Genomic DNA, 17,777 nt, shown 5'->3' with positions numbered 1-17,777 from the left:
GTTCTCCATGTAAACTGGTCGTAGTTGACCATCCCAGTGCTTCCCGATGCAGGGCTGCCTGACCCCCAGGGAGGTTTACTTGTAGCAACTGGAGTGAATCCAGAGAGGGAGCAGATTCTGCAAAGGTGCTCAAATACTTTCTATCTCTCCTTTCGGTCTTTTCCTTGTGTATTCCCTCAGTTTGGCACGTATGCAGTTTGCACCCTTGAAAATGATTGCTTTTTTCCCCATGTTCACAATTAAAAGTGTAGTTTCTCATGGAACTGAGCCACATTGAAAGGATTGGCATATTGATATATATATATATATATATATATATATATATATATATATATATATGTGTGTGTGTACACGTATTTAGTTTAAGATTAGATTAGATTTGAATGAAGTTTTCCTCTAAACACACCTAAGCCTATCTGGCTGCATGAGGGATTTCAGGTTTCTGTGTGCTGGGTATTATGTGATCAGCAGGCATCTGGCAAAATACAGGAACTGCCACCTATATTATGTTCGTTTAAGTGTACTGCCAATTATCACTTATTTTGTGATTTTTTTTCCAGGAAGACGTGCCGAAAGAAATCTGAAAACAAATGATACATCAAGTTCTGACAGAGCCGCTTGATTCATTGGGACTTGAATATCAGCAACCATTCCAATCAAGAAGACATGGTTGCTTTTGTTTGCTTGAGAGATTTTGGACACTGGTGTGGCAGGAAGAACACTCAGAACAGTGAGGGAGATTCAGTGCGCTGACTGTGAAAAGTGCTTGACACCATTTACTCAGCTTGGGGGTATCAAAGTCTCATCCCTCACGGTGGGAAAGACGACGTCCCCGTTCTGATTGTAATTTCAAACCCAGACCAACACAAGGAAAGCTCCCCCAATGGAGAAATTTTGGAAATGTGGGGACTGAGGGAAAGGATTCCCTTCCCCATCCGTGTTGGAAACCCACAGACGTATTCACAGCGGGGAGAGGCCATTCACCTGCTCGGTGTGCAGGAAGTGTTTCAGTCGGATCAGCCATCTGGAGACGCACCAGTGGGTCCACAAGTGAGCGAAGCCATTCACGTGCCCCATGTCCGGAAGGGGGTTCACTCAGTCAGCTGCACTGCTGACCCACCAGTGGGTCCACACCGGAGAGAGGCCATTCACCTGCTGTCAGTTCCAAAAGGGCTTCCCCTGCTCCTCCCACCTGTGGAGGCACCAGCGCGTTCACGTGCCATCGCAGGGGGGATGGAAGGAGCGATGGCCGAGCGCCGCTAACAACCCACCTCTGGGGACTCTCAGGTTCGAATCTCGCCGCAGCAGATGGCAGAATTGGGATTCGGTCAGTCATCTGGACTTCAGAATCTAAGGATGAAACCGTTTTTAGAGGGCAAAAACCCATCTGATTCATCATGTCCTTTTCAGTGATGGAAACTGCCGTTGCGCGAAAGGATTCACTCAGTCGTCCCAGCTGCATGCTTTACCCGGCTGTACGAAGGATCCAGTTACAAAGGGACAACTCAACGAACCAATAATAAAGAAAGTGTGGTGGGGGGAGTGGGGGGTGAGTGTGCGCACTTTGAGCTTGAGGTGCTTTTTTTTTAAGAAAAGCTACTTTTTGTACGCCTTGTGATGTGGAGATCTGAAGCTGTAACAAAGTTGGGTCGCAGTAAAGGTTACCTGAACTTACTGCCAGGCTTAAACTATTTCAGAATCCTGAAGAGGAGTTGTTGGACTCGAAATTTTAACTCTGCTTTCTCTCCACAGATGCTTCCAGTCCTGCTGAGTTTTTCCAGTGTTCTCAGTTTTTGTTTCAGATTTCCAGCATCCACAGTTCTTTGTCTTATTTATCAAATTCAATTCTAGCCCTTCACAAGTGTCTGGAACTTCATCTCCCTGATCTACAAACTATTCACTTACCCTAGAAATGACCGCTACCTCCTTATCAAAGTAGACCCCTTTGTTGCAAAATGATTGTTCAATTCTGTGACCAAAATTATTGCATTCGTAATTACTTACACCAGGGACTCTCAATATCTCAGGCCAGAGCACAGCTCGATTATTTCAGACAGTACATTTATGTGATTTGATGCAATTCCCTATTCCTTACTTTGCCAGCGTGTTGCTGGGAATGGAGGGTTTGAATTAAGAAGAAGCTGGGACATTTTTCCAACAGAGCCGAGCAAGTTGACAGATAACTTTATCGAGATTTTTAAAATCAGGAGGGGGACAGATAAGGTGTCATTTCCAGGAGGCTCAGAATATTTTGTTGCTCCAGAAGGTGTAAAAGGGGGTCAAAGCTTCAACAGAAATCTAGCAGAGCTGAGAACAGACAACATTTAACTCTGTGGGAACAGGGAGATCAGAGGACAGAGAAATCAGGACCTGAAATCCGAGCTGACACCAGACTACCATGTTATCAGTGCTTTGATTAGCAGTGCCCACCCTCTACCTTTACTGAGCCTCTCACTCGACTTGAATGCCACATCTCCCCTCTATATTCCGGATCCAATCCTTGTCATTCTGAAGCCATATCTCTGTAAGGAGTCTCTGATCATAATTATTCTCTTCAATGTGTGCAGTCAATTAATTCGCTTTTTTTACAATGCAGCTTTTAGTTTTATTTTTTGTGATGGTGAGAATCCAGTTTTGATTGCTCATACATTTATTCTCCTTGTCCCTTTCTCTCATTCTCTGGTGTTTGGTTTCCACATCACTACATTGCTCACTGCTCTTGATTTCGATTGGCTATGCTAAATTGCCTAGTGTCCAGGGATGTGCAGGTTAGGTGGGTTAGCCATGGGAAACGCAGGATGATCGTTTCAAAGTAATAGAAGGAGTAGGCCATTTGGCCCATCGACCCTGCTCCGCCATTCATTACAATCATGGCGGATCGATCAATCGTTTCAGCTCCTCCTAATTGCATTATCCCAACTTCCCTTAATTCCCTTACTACGCAAAAAAAACCCATCCAACAGTGTCTTAATGAAGCTGCCTCTACTGCTTCTTTGAGCACAGAATTCCATTAATTTACCATTAACCGCATCGGTCCTGCCCTGAGTTGCCTCATCAAAATGCAACAGCTCATATTTGTCTAAATTAAACTCCATCCACGACTCCTTGGCCCATTGGCTCATCTGATCAATTATAATTTATATTAAACTTTCTTTCCTACCTTATTCCCTAAAAGCTGAAAATCGCCATCCCACACTCTCACCCTCCATTCTCACTTTGTTGAGTCTAATCACGGTCCTCATCCTGAAGTGTTTGATTCATGCTGATTAACAGGCCCACATTCAAGGGAGATCTAACTGAAACGTACAGAACATTGAACGGCCTGGACAGAGTGGACATTGGGAAGATGTTTTCATTGGGAGGAGAGACTAATACCCATGGGCACAGCCTTAGCATAAAGGGAGAATGGAGATTAGGAGAAACTTCTTTAGCCAGAGAGTGGTGAATCTATGGAATTCATTGTCACAGAAAACTGTGGAGGCCAGGTCACTGAGTATGTTTAACATTGAGGTAGAGATGTACAGCATAGAAACAGACTGTTTGGTCCAACTTGTCCATGCTGACCAACTATCACAACCCAATCTAGTGCCACCTGACAGCACAAGGCCCCATATCCCTCCAAACCATTCCTATTCATACACCTACCCAAATGCCTTTTAAATGTTGCAATCGTACTAGCCTTCACCACTTCCTCTGGCAGATCATTCAATAAACGTACCATTCTCTGCGTCAAAAAGTTGCCCCTTAGATCTCTTTTGTATCTTTCCCCTCTAACGCGAAACCCATGCCCTCTCCTTCTGGACACCCCCACCCCAGGAAACGACTTTGTTTATTAATCCTATCCATGCCCCTCATGATTTTATACACGTACAGTTACGACGTTCAAAAGACATTTGGATAAGTACATGAATACGAAAGGTTGGAAGGGTTATGCGCCAAACACTGGTAGGTGGGACGAGTTTAGTTTGAGAACATACTCAGCATAGACTCGTTGGATGAAGGGTCTGTTCAGTACTGTCTGACTCTGCGACTGATCTGTACTGGTCTTAAAACCATTTACATACCCCCCCCGATAAGCATCCACTTCTTTGTTGTTCAAAACTCTGATGAACTTCGCCTTGAATATGTTCAATGACCCCACTTCTGAACTCAATTCCTCTTCGTGATATACCACTTGCCTTGCTCATTGCCTGCTGCATCTGCCCTGGCATTGACTGGTGTGGAGGGACTCTGAGACCCCTTAGTACATCCATACATCATTCCTGATGAAGGGCTTGTGCCCGAAACGTTCACTGTCCTGTTCCTCAGATGCTGCCTGACCTGTTGTGCTTTTCCAGTGCCACATTTTTCGACTTTCACCTCTAGTCCTCACTTTCTCCACATTCCAATATATAATCATTTTAACAATGCACTGCTTTTTTTTTTAAACAGCAAAGGCTATAACTTCACATTGCGGAACTGCACTTGCCATGTGTTTGCCAATTGAGACACAGACCTGGACCAACTTCGGGAAGAGGCAAAAGACTGAGTTCTGAACAAAAACCGTAGCACACTCAAAACGTCAGCTCTGTTTCCCTTTCCACGGATGCTGCTCGACCCGTTGGCTTTCTGCAATATTCGCTGTGTTTGTTCGACACAAATGCTGCTTTCCATTAAAGAACTTCAATCCCTGTCCTCTGGTAACTGACCCTAGTCAGTGGCAATAGATTCTTCTGATCATTAACCTGCCCATTCACACCACGTCTTCTCCCATCATTGCCAACAGCCCTTGGACATCTCCAGTTAACCTTCTTTGCTCCAAAGAGAACATTCCCAAACTTGGGATTGGAAATTGCTCATCCCTGGACATGATGCAAATGTTACAATGGGGAAGAGGTTTTGTCAAAATATCGTCAGTTAGCAGTTGGAAAAATGTTCAGGAAGTAAAACAGAAATCCCAGTCTCCAGCTTTGTGAATCTTTCGAAACTCTTTGGGAAGTGGAATTAGAGGAGAATGAAGGATGGACTGTTCGACTGAGCAGAGACAGTCCAGACACCGTCCCCTTGTTTAAGAGGCTGATTGACTCTGATATTCTCGGGACATGAACTGACCCGAGACATTGAAGGAATTCTCTGCACATCAGGAATTCAAACCCCTTCTCGGCTCGGGACCAATGAGAAAATTCAGGAAGAGGCAAAACACTGAAAGGCTCGGAGGGCGATGGCCCCGGTGGTGGAGAGCTCGTTCCTCGTGACATGGATGTGCCTGCAGATGGTGGGATCAGGCTGTCCCCATGTCTCCACAATGTATGTCCAAGGCTTTATTATGGAAAAGTAAAACTGATAGAAGATAATGGTAATTTTGGGCGGGGCGGGTTGAATTATGAATTGATTAGTAGGTTCCTCAAAGACACTGTGCAAGCAACTCTTGCACCTGTCTCTGTGGCGCAATTGGTCAGCGCGTTCGGCTGTTACCCGAAAGGTTGCTGGTTTGAGACCACCCAGGGACGGCGTGTTCCTTGTTCTCGCTCCTACCGCTTTCTTGCCTGCGAAAGTGCACGTTTTTAATGGTGTCAGGAAAATGTTTCCCAAACGGAAATCTATTCCACTGAGGCAGCACAAAGGGGTTTCTGAATTTATTGTATTTCTAACGTAAAGGACTGCGGATGCTGAGAATCCGAGACAGAAAGCGAAACAGCTGGAGAAACTCAGCAGGTTTGGCTGGACCTGGATGAGGAAAAAAACGAGTTCTGAAATGTTGTCTCTGATTCTCTTTCCACAGATGCTGCCTGACCTGCGGAGTTGCTCCTGCAATTTCTGTTTTTGTTTTTAACTGAACGTCCATTTCATCTACCGGGATGAAGCACGCAGACTCGCCATTTGCAGATATTTAACCCTTTCGAAACCTGAGAAGTGATTGAATTCAAACAAACTCTGCAAGGATTCACTTTTTCTCAGCTCCACAGGCAGAGAGACCTGGGAAATGAAGCTGTCAGTGTGGTTCTGTATTCGTGGGCCGAGTGGTGAATGCGATGGACATGAAATCCATTGCGGTTTCCCCACGCAGGTGTGAACCCTGCCGACTACAGTTGAGAAACGACGTCAAAAAGAAAGGGAGATTGCTCCACGGTTTTTTTAAAGATGCAGATCAGTGGACGGGTTGAAATATTTCAATCACATTGGCACTGGTCGGGAATCTGCCTGACAGGGTGGAACAAGCAGATACCCACAGAGCTGCTATTGAGGCGATGAGCCAAGAGTTTGGAAATGAGATCGAACAGTGAGGGGCGTGAAGTCGTAATCGAAGTTAAGCAGGCACCTGAGGACAAAGGTGTTTTATTTGCCAGTGAAAGATACGGCTTCACAAAGTTGGGATTATGGAAGGGAATCAGTGACGGTGATTATCTTTGGCTGTTCCTCTTGTGAATGTTCCCATTGCTGCGCATGTCCGTGCTAACGTCAGAACTCTGCTGCATGGCGGTGTCAGATCCGCACAGTGCCAGGGGCGCAATGGATGACGCATCTGACTCCACCTTCCTGTTTGAAATGCAGCCCACAGCTTCTTCACACACCCCAAATAATCTTTCTCATTGTCCTGAAGCCGGCATACGGTTTGAATTCCTGATCTGCGGGAATGAGACTCTTTTCACTGTCTCGCGTCAGTAAGTGTCCCTGAGAACATCTGAGTCAAGTCACAGCGCAGTCAGAGGAGGGGAAGCTGAAATAGTCCCACACGCTACTCATGGGCACATTTCACTTTCCCCAACTCACCGCCCCAACACTGCGGCTCTTGGGAGTGGAAAGGGAACAAACACCAAAACCCAGTCTCAGCTTTGTAAATCTTCAGGAAATAAGAAAACTGTTCATCCCTTCGGGTCTTCCATCCTGGGCTGACAGCGTTGATTTTAAATGGCGGTCCAGTCAGTGCCGATTCGTTTTGGCTAAAAAAAATCTTCCTTTTCTCATCCCAGCATTTCTTGCCACTGAGAACTGTGCGGCAGAGTTCATGTATATATTTCCTTGTATGGTATTTTGTAAATAACATTCGTTTGCTGGTTGTTTGTATCGGGTATGTCAGGTTCATTCGCCGCTGTTTAAGTGTGTTGGTAAATTTGTGGGCTACCATGATGCTGAGAGGGTTGAGTTGTCCGGACATCATTTCCCAGGTGTCTTTAATGGAAAGTAATGTGGCTAAGGTTTCTGCAGACGTTGTGTCTGCTTGTGTCAGTTTGTTGATGTGAAATCGGCACACTGGGTTTATTGGGTAGGCAAAAGTGAGGACTGCAGATGCTGGAAACCAGAGTTTAGATCAGAGTGGTGCTGGAAAAGTACAGCAGGTCAGATAGCTTCCGAGGAGCAGGAAAATCGATGTTTCGGGCAAAAGCCCTTCATCAGGAATAGAGGCAGGACCCCTCCAGAGTGGAGAGATAAATTGGGGGTGGGGTGTGCTGGGACAAAGGTAGCAAAAAGTACAATAGGTGAATGGGGGTGTGGATGGAGGTGACAGATCAGAGAGGAGGGTGGAGCGGATAGGTGGGAAGGGATATTGGCACGTAGGACAGGACCTGAGGACAGCGCTCAGCTGGAAGGTTGGAACTGAGGTAAGGTGGGGGGAGAGGAAATGAGGAAACTGGTGCAGACCACATTGATGCTCTGGGGATGAATGTATCCGAGGCAGAAGTTGGGACGTTCTTCCTCCAGGCATCGGGTGGGGAGGGAGCGGCGATGGAGGAGGCCCGGGTCCTGCATGTCCCTGGCAGAGTGGGAAGGGGAGGTTGAAATGTTGGGCCACAGGGCGCAGTGGTTGATTGTTGCGGATGTCCTCGAGATGTTCCCTCAAACGCTGTGACTTGACTCTGCGGCGGGGCTCCAGTCTCCCCAATGTAGAAGAGACCGCATCGGGAGCAATGGATACACGAAATGACATTGGTGTGAGCCTTCCAACTTCGTGACCCGGGTTCGCCTTCCGGGCAGGGAAGCAATTTTCAGGAGAGCTGTCAAACTTTGCCCATGTGTCCCTGGTGGTCTAGTGGTTAGGATTCGGCGCTTTCACCGCCGCGGCCCCGGTTCAATTCCCGGTCAGGGAAGCAGTTTTCAGTGTGTTGCTTGGCTATCCATTCTCCTTAAAAGCGCTGTGCAGTTACTGGGTGGTGCACTGCGTCGTGTTTCGTTGAAATAGTGCCCTCGTTCAGATTTGTTTGTATGTGTCGGGATGATTACTTCTGTAGCTAAGTACTTGGTTCGCGTGCGCTGTTTTCCTGTAGATACTGTTTTGAATTTATCATTGATTGTTCGGTCTACTGTGACATCCAGAAATGGCACTTTGTTGTTGTTCTCCTCTTTTGTGAATTTTATGCCAGTAAGGAGATTGTTGATGGTGTTGTAGGTTTCCTCTAATTTGTTTCATTTTTTGATGACAGAAGTGTTTCATGGGCGTTTCGTTGATTTGTTTGTAGGGCTTGTTACTGAATATGAAGTGGGAGGTAAGGCACACTTCCACGAGGTTGACAGTGTTATCTTTGCTGCTGAAGTTGGTTCTGTGTTTTCGTCTTTAGTTCTTCGAGTAGTGTCTTCAGTTTTCTTTGGCCACGTTGATGTTAATGGATGTGAACAGGGCTGTTATGTCAAAGGACAACATTATTCCATCCTCTTCTATCTTCGTGTCTTTGGTGTTCAGGAATTCTTAGATGGAGTAAATGGAGTGGCATGAATCTTCGACTTGGTGTTTTAGTCCTTAGTGGAGGCCTTTGACTAGTCTGTATACTGGTGCTCCAAGTAGTGAGACTATGGCCTGAGGGGGGCTCCTGGTTTGAAAAAGAGGAGAACAACAATAAACTGCCATTCTTAGATGTCACAGTAGAGCGAACAGTCAATGGGGAACTTCAAACTAGCATCTACATAAAAACAACACACACAAACCAAATACTTAACCACAGAAGCAATCATCCCAACATCCACAAACGAAGCTGCATCAGGACATTATTTCAACGAGCCACGACACACTGCAGCACAGAGAAACTACGAAGACCACAAGAGAAATACGTATCTAGTGTATTTAAGGAGAATGCGTCCGCAATAAACACATTCCGCCGATTTCTCACTGATGCTTCCAAGCTCACTCTCAAAAATTCGGTTTGTCCCTCCATTCTTTCCTGTTTGTTTTTTATGGGTTTTGAAAGCGTTCACAATCCTCTGACTGAGTATTGGAGTTGGGAAGGTAAAAACAATGACTGCAGATGCTGGAAACCAGATGCTGGATTAGTGGTGCTGGAAGAGCACAGCAGTTCAGGCAGCATCCAAGGAGCTTCGAAATCGACGTTTCAGGCAAAAGCCCTTCGTCAGGAATAAAGGCAGTGAGCCTGAAGCATGGAGAGATAAGCTTATCTCTCCATGCTTCAGGCTCACTGCCTTTATTCCTGACGAAGGGCTTTTGCCTGAAACGTCGATTTCGAAGCTGCTTGAATGCTGCCTGAATTGGAGTTGGGAAGTTATGTTGTGGCTGTACAGGACATTGGTGAGACCACTTTTAGAATATTGTGTGCAATTCTGGTGTCCCTCCAATCAGAAGGATATTGTGAAATTTGAAAGGGTTCTGAAGCACCAATGGGTCCACAGAGGGGAAGAGGCCCTTCTGCTGCCCTGAGTGTGGGAAGGCCTTCAGTGATTCCTCTGCCCTGCTGACGCACCAGTTGGTCCACACCAGGGAAGGCTGTTCTCCGGCCCCAAGTGCGAGATGGCCTTCAGCAGTTATTCCCACCTGTTGAGACACCAGTGGGTCCACACTGAGAGGCCGTTCTTCTGCCCCAACTGCAGGAGGGGCATTGCTCTTTCCTCCGACGTACTGGCCCATTGGTGTGTCCAAATGGTAGAGAGGTCGTTCAGTTGCCTATGTGGAGGAAGGACTTCAGCAATTCCTCGTCCCTGCTGAGGCACCAGTCTATCCACACCGGGGAGAAGCCGTTCTCCTGCCCCGAATGTGGGAAGGTCTTTACCTGCTCCTCCACACTGCTGAATCTCCAGCTGGACCACACGGGGGTTTGGGGGTGGGGTGGGGGGGGGGGGGGAGAGTGGCGGAGGAGGGGAGGCCATTCTGCTGCCCTAAGTGTGGGAAAGCCTTCAGCAATTCCTTTGCCCTACTGAAGCACCAATGTGCCCACACCTGGGAGATGCCCTCCAGCTGGACCGAGTGTGGGAAGAGGTTCATGTTTTCCTACAACTTGCGGAAGCACCAGCGGGGGCACCAACGCTCCCAGCAATCAGATCCTACCAGTGATGATGCCTTCAGTCACCTCCCAGGTCTGAATCTCCTGCCAGTTCTGACAGTGGGTGCAGTGGGAGAGTAGGTGGGCTGTTTTAGTCTTCTGCTGGACTGCCTTTGCCTTCCCGACACCCCACAATCACAAGTCCATGATGGCTCAGGGTTAGCACTGCTGCCTCATGGCACCAGGAACCCAGGAATAATTCCACCCTTGGGAGTCTGTGTGCAAGTTAAGGAGGGTAGGAAAATGGATCTGAGTGAGTTAGTTTTCGGAAGATCAGTGCAGATGTGTTCGGCTGAAGGACCTGTTTCCACATTGTGGGGGTTCTATGATTCAGTGTCCTTCAGTGGACACTGTTGCTCATTGAGCCCGGGACTGCACATTGCTAATGAAATGAACCAGAGAAACCTAAGACCGCAAGACCATCGGAGAAGAAGTTTGGCGGTCTCTGCCATTCGTTAGTAACAAAAGTATTGGATGAGATTAGCTACAGTGTGGAAACAGGCCATTCATTCCAACAAGTCCACATCGACCCTCCGAAGTGTAAACCATCCAGACCCATTTCCCTCTGACTAATGTACCTAACTCTATGGGCAATTAAGCATGGCCCATCCACATGACCTGCACATCTTTGGTTTATGGAAGAAAACAGGACCACCCAGAGAAAACTCACTCAGACATTGGGGGAAAGTGCAAAGTCCTCACAGACAGCCACCCAAGGCTGGAATCAAATCTGGGTCCCCAGCACTGTGAGGCTGCTGTGGTAATCACTGAGCCACTACAAATTGCAACCCAAAGTTGGCAAGCCGGGGGTTGGGAGAATACAGCAAGCCAGGCAGCACCAGGATGTGGAGTAGTCAGCGTTTTGGGTATAAACCCTTCTTCATGACTGAAAGAGTGACTTATCTATGAGAAAAGATTTACATGAATGTTGCTGGGGATTGGAAGGCTTGAGCTGCAGGGAGCGGCTGAATAGCGTGGGGTTGTTTTCACTGGAGCATCGGAGGCAGAGAAGTGACCTAATAGCGGTTATAAAATCATGAGGGGCATGGACAGGGTAATAGACAATGTCCTTTCCTTGGGTAGGGGAGTCCAGAACTAGAGAGCATAAGTTTAGGATAAGAGGCGAAACAAATTAAAAGGACAACGTCTTCATGCAGTGGGTGGTATATATATGAAATGAGCTGCCAGAGTATATGGGTCAGGTGCTGTCAAATGGGACTAGATTAATATAGGATATCAGGTCAGCATGGACAAGTTGGACCGAAGGGTCTGTTTCCATGCTGTACGTGTCTCTGACTACTGGTCCTGATGTAAGTTTAAAATAGAGTCCAAGTAACTTTGAATAGTTCAATCTTGTTGAGCTCACCTCCTGAAAAGTTTCAGATGAATCCCTCTGAGAGATACTCTTTAAACATGCTGAGTTGGACAAAGTATCCCATCAAGTTCAACACAAACCCAGAGTTGAAGAAGTCAGAAGTCAGAACACCAAGGGGACCAAAACTGATCACAATATTCCAGGTGCAGCCTCCTCAACGTCCTGTATAACTACAACATAACTTGCCAACATCTATACTCAGTTCCCTAACTGATGAAGGCCAGTGTGCTGAAACCTTTCTTCACTGCCTTGTGTACCGATGTAATCAGAGATATAGGACCTACTTTAAACTGATCCACGATCCAGCTGCTGGGAGCACAGAAGTAGAGAATTGCTGCGTGAGTGTGCTGGGTCGATAACCCAGAGGACGATGGGTAAAAATCATGTGATTCTGTTGCTCAATATCTCTGTAAGCTGCTTTCATATACAAAGGTTCTCTGTTCTGCATCTTGCCTTTTCATCTGTTTCCCAAAGCTTCTTCAGTGGAGACGTGGCCGCTGGAGCCCAGGAGTTCAACAACCCCCCGGCGCTGGAGGAAGGTCCAAGCTCCAAGGAGCGAGAGGGGGCGGGGGGGGGGGGGGGGTGGGGAGGCGGGGGTAAGGCTGGAAGCTGGATTTGCTCAATGCTTGTATTTTTAACTCATTTAAATGGTACCTACTGTATGGGGCTATGGTGTTCATTAAAACCGAAGGATCATATCAGAGTGTTTATATTCAGCAGTGGTAGTTGGTAAAATGCACACTCTGGGGGAGCACTTTCTATGATGCTGCATTTCTCGCCTTCTGCCCTTCCCCCATTTCTTATCTCCCATCTTGATTTTATATTTTTTTGGTCAAATTTAATTTCAGATTAATCAGACTTGCGATTCACTGTGTGCTATTAATTTGTTTGTTCGAATATTTCAAGTCAAAATTAATGCTGTAATTTAATTTCTGATGTCAGAGTTTGACATTGAATGTGCAGGTGTAAATACCAGTAAGTTGTGAAAATAAATCAAGAACTTGTGGTTTTTAACAAAAAGAGCAGTTCACTGATATTCATGGCATCGTCTCATTTGGGAGTGATGATTCAAATCTGACCAACAAACCGTTTCATGCAGTCATCCAATTGAATAAAAATTTTCTTTAATTTAATAAAAGAAAATAATTCTGGCAGGCTAAGACTTATGCAATCTATTTATAAGATCATGTCCATTGTTCGCAATATGGTCTCAACCACATTGGGGAAACTGGATGCCAACTCACCGAATATTTCAGGGAACAACTCTTGGACTCTAATTCTAACCGACACACCGCCCTGTGGCTGAACACTTTATCCCACCCTCCTCTTGCTTATCTCTCCACGTTTCAGACTCACTGACTTATTCCTGATGAAGGGCTTTTGCCCGAAACGTCGATTTCGCTGCTCGTTGGATGCTGTCTGAATTGCTGTGCTCTTCCAGCACCACTATTCCAGTATTTGGTTTTCAGCATCTGCAGTCATTGTTTTTACCACTTTAACTCCCCCTTCCATTCCACCAAGGACATGCAAGTCCTGGGCCTCCTCCACTGCCAACCTCTTCCGACCCGACACTTGTAGGAAAAACACCTCAACTTCTGCTTTAGGACCCTCCAACTACATGGTATCAATGCAGATTTCATCAGTTTCCTTATTTCCTCTCCCCCACCTTGTCCCAGATCCAACCTTCCAATTCGACACCAACCTCTTGACCTGTCATACCTGTCCACCTTGATTCTCACCTATTTGCTCCACCCTCATCTCTGACCTATCACCATCAATCCCTACCTCCATCTACCTATTGCACTCCCAGCTGCCTTCCCTCCAGCCCCACTTCCTTCCCATTTATCTCTCAGTCCCCTTGGGCCACCCTTTATTCCTGATGAAGAGCTTATGCTCTAAACCAAGACTGTGATGAAGCAACATCCTCAACAAATAGGAAATAGCTCCCAAGTCAGATTTCATCCCCTCTTCTGTTTTCCAGTTCTTTCAGAAATAAGGAATGTCTTTTTCTTCCACTAGAAAGTGGTCTTCCACTTTGCGCTGTCTGATGTGTTATCCCTCACCACTCCTTCAGCCACCTTTTAAGAATCCTTTCAACCTGGTTTTCTAACAATTGTGGAGGTGACCAAAAGCAAACATTTCACTTCTCCTCAATTTCCCATTTCTCCTCCTATGAGCCATTTTGTCATGTTGTCTCTGTTACAAACAGCCAAGTGCACTTGGTTTCTGAATTGAAATTTTGCCATTGAAGTGAACAGGATTAATATTTATCGATGGCTAGCTGTGTTTGCACAAACTGTAATTATCCACCAATACGATGTCTTTTGTTCCACCAAAACTGGAAACAATGATCTGTGGTTCGATTGCAGTCCGATATAGAAAATCATCCCAGCGATCTTCACGTTATTATAGTTTTCTGAGGCCATAACATCATTACGTGGCAGTTTGATGTGACTAAAACCTGGATGGAAATCTCTGGATTCTGTTGTAAAAGTATCGGTATAATGTGATTCACACTGCGCGGTCACCAACTGAACGAAGCGGCTGTGTGTTGAAATCCCGTGATGAACAGTTTGTGTTCGACTTGTCATATTGCAGGGAGCTCAGCATTTCCCCAAACAATGGGCACACCACCTCCCTGACACAGTGTTCACAAATCAAACTGACAGCAAAGATTCATGCATGATCGAAAGTGCCCACAACTTTTGACACAATAGATATACGGAGGAAACGTACTCTTTTCTTCATTGGAAATGTTCGACGTTGATTGTAGTGAGCTTGACGTGATTTGAACACACAACCTTCTGAGGTGGAGTCAGACGCGCTCCCGTTGCGCCACAAGCTCACAGATAGCCCATGTCCTCTATTCATGCTTAAGGGAAGTGATCGCACTACAATGATTTTACGTTCATGTCTGTTCTGTTTCTCCCCCTTCTCCTTCTGTCTCTCGAAACAATTTCCAACTCTCTCTCAATAAAAATCTGAAAGAACTGCGGATGCTGTATATCAGGAACAAAAAACAGGAGTTGCTGGTGACCCTTCCACAGAACAGATGGTGATTGGGAAAATGTCGGTTTATATGCAGGAGATATTGTGGGAGGAAGGCGGAGATCAGGACAGAGCCCAAACCGAAGGAAGAACTGTTGGACAGAAAAAGGAGTTGATAACGATCTGCGTGAGAGGGTGAATAACTGTTAATGGAGACTGTTCGTGGCGAAGTAGTGTGGAATGACAGACTATGTGATAACAAGGCTTGGTGTGTGTGGAAGGGACGAGGATACTATGGAGTTCAGGTCCTAGAATTATTGAATTGGATATTGGGACCAGAGGGATGTGTGGTCCCCAAGTGCAATATTCGGTGCTCTTCGTTCTGCTGGTGCTGAGCTTCGCTGGAACACAACAGCAAACCTGAGACAGAGATGTTGGCCAGGGAACAGGGTCGGGTGTGGAATTGGCAGGCAACTGGAAGCTCAGGGTCTTTTTTGCAGGCAGAACGTAGATGTTCTGTGCAGCAGTCACCCAGTTTAGGCTTCGTTTTCCCCAATGTAGATGAAGCAACATTGTGAGCAGCAAATGCAGTAGACTGGGTTGTGGGAAGTGCAGGTAAAGGGCCACTTCACCTGGAATGTAAGTTTGGCCCCTTGGATAGCGAGGAGGGAATAGGTAAATGAGCTGGTGTCACACATTCGGCACTTGCAGGGGAAAGTGCAACTCAACCTGCAAGTTTACTTTGAGAAAATCCTGGACTTGAACTCCCAAGTCTCTTTGCATTTCGGATTTCTGCATTTTCTCCCCATAATCTTCTGTTCAAACATTGACTATCTATGTCAGGGCAGCACCAGTGATTTCCTGACGTATGGATTGTATTTGGGGATATCAAGGAACGTCCGGAACTGTGAGTACCTCAGGAGCAATCGTTATTCCTGGGGGAGGCAGAGAGGAATATGGTGTGGTCCTGTAAACTCCACAACTTTGAAAACTTCATGAGTCAGCAATAACTCTTTCTGGACCAAGAAACGAAAGGGCCAATGAGAAACTGCTACAAGGGAGTTAACAAATAACATACATTAACTATCGCTGGGAAGGAGGAGGCAAAACAATGAGCAGTTCCTTTGGACAGATGAGATAATGGTGTTTAATAACTGTGTGACAGAAGGACAATTAATTCTGCCCGTAGAAGGAACGCCTTGGCATAAAGGGGTTAATTGCAGGATAGGCTGTTTCAAACAGGTGGAAAACCCTCAAAGATAAGAAGGCAAGCTACAGACCTGAGGTCTCTAGAGGTGTGGGGAGGTGGGATCCAAATCTAAAGCCCAGCACACTCACGCAGCACTACTCTGCTTCTGGGCTCTCAGCAGCTGGATTCTGCATCAGTTTAAAGTAGGTCCTATATCTCTGACAACATCGGTACACAAGGTAGTGAAGAAAGGTTTCAGCACACTGGCCTTCATCAGTTAGGGAATTGAGTATAGATGTTGGCAAGTTATGTTGTAGTTATACAGGACGTTGATGAGGCCGCACCTGGAATATTGTGATCAGTTTTGGTCCCCTTGGTGTTCTGACTTCTGACTTCTTCAACTCTGGGTTTGTGTTGAACTTGATGGGATACTTTGTCCAACTCAGCATGTTTAAACAGTATCTCTCAGAGGGATTCATCTGACACTTTTCAGGAGGTGAGCTCAACAAGATTGAACTATTCAAAGTTACTTGGACTCTATTTTAAACTTACATCAGGACCAGTAGTCAGAGACACGTACAGCATGGAAACAGACCCTTCGGTCCAACTTGTCCATGCTGACCTGATATCCTAAATTAATCTAGTCCCATTTGACAGCACCTGACCCACATACTCTGGCAGCTCATTTCATATAAGTACCACCCTCTGCATGAAGAAGTCGTCCCTTTTTATATATTTCGCCTCTCACCCTAAACCTATGCCCTCTAGTTCTGGACTCCCCCAGCCCAGGGAAAAGACCTTGTCTATTACCCTGTCCATGCCCCTCATGATTTTGTATCCGCTATTAGGTCACTTCTCTGCCTCCGATGCTCCAGTGAAAACAACCCCACGTTATTCAGCCGCTCCCTGCAGCTCAAACCCTCCAACCCCCAGCAACATTCATGTAAATCTTTTCTCATAGATAAGTCACTCTTTCAGTAATGAAGAAGGGTTAATACCCAAAACGCTGACTACTCCACATCCTGGTGCTGCCTGGCTTGCTGTATTCACCCAACCCCCGGCTTGCCAAACTCGGGTTGCAATATGTAGTGGCTCAGTGGTTACACCTGCAGCCTCACAGTGCCAGGGACCCAGGTTTTATTCCAGCCTTGGGTGGCAGTCTGTGAGGAGTGTGCACATTCTCCCAATGTCTGCGTGGGTTTTCTCTGGGTGGTCCTGTTTTCTTCCATAAACCAAAGATGTGCAGGTCTTGTGGATTGGCCATGCTTAATTGCCCATAGAGTTAGGTACATTAGTCAGAGGGAAATGGGTCTGGATGGGTTACACTTCGGAGGGTCGGTGTGGACTTGTTGGGACAAATGGCCTGTTTCCACACTGTAGCTAATCTCATCCAATACTTTTGTTACTAACGAATGGCAGAGAAGGCCAAACTTCTTCTCCGATGGTCTTGCGGTCTTAGGTTTCTCTGGATCATTTCATTGGCAATGTGCAGTCCCGGGCTCAATGAGCAACAGTGTCCACTGAAGGCAAAGCTCATAGAATCATAGCACCCCCACAATGTGGAAAAACAGGTCCTTCAGCCGAACACATCTGCACTGATCTTCCGAAGACTAACCCACTCAGATCCATTTTCCAACCCTCCATAAATTGCACACAGACCCCCATGGGTGGAATTATTCTTGAGTTCCTGGTGCCATGAGGCAGCAGTGCTAACCCTGAGCTACCTTGGGGTTGGGTTTGTGTGGTGTAGGGGAGGCAATTGCATTCCAGCAGAAAACAATAACAGCTCACCTACTCTCCCACTGCACACACTGTCAAAAATGGCAGCAGATTCAGTCCTGGGGGGTGACCGAAGGCAGCGTCACTGGTGGGATCTGATTGCTGGGAGCGCTGTTGCCCCCGCTAGTACTTCCGCAAGTTGCAGGAAAACATGAACCTCTTCCCACACTCGGGCCAGCTGAAGGGTCTCTCCCCAGGGTGGACA

The 17,777-nt window shown here is 46.5% G+C and overlaps 1 protein-coding gene and 2 non-coding genes across 3 annotated transcripts in view; 1 reads left to right on the top strand and 2 right to left on the bottom strand.

The window, feature by feature from the left end:
- LOC140460632 (uncharacterized) overlaps nt 1-17,777 on the bottom strand; it is a 1,198,404-nt gene that overhangs the window by 480,967 nt on the left and 699,660 nt on the right. The window lies entirely within an intron of this gene.
- Nucleotides 7,995-8,066, top strand: trnae-uuc (transfer RNA glutamic acid (anticodon UUC)). The gene has a single exon. It is a non-coding gene; the product is annotated as a tRNA-Glu (tRNA).
- On the bottom strand, nt 14,390-14,461 carry trnaw-cca (transfer RNA tryptophan (anticodon CCA)). The gene has a single exon. It is a non-coding gene; the product is annotated as a tRNA-Trp (tRNA).

Source organism: Chiloscyllium punctatum, chromosome 36 (assembly GCF_047496795.1).
Source record: "Chiloscyllium punctatum isolate Juve2018m chromosome 36, sChiPun1.3, whole genome shotgun sequence".
NCBI classification, from domain to species: domain Eukaryota; kingdom Metazoa; phylum Chordata; class Chondrichthyes; order Orectolobiformes; family Hemiscylliidae; genus Chiloscyllium; species Chiloscyllium punctatum.
This window is presented reverse-complemented; position numbering and strand designations above follow the sequence as displayed.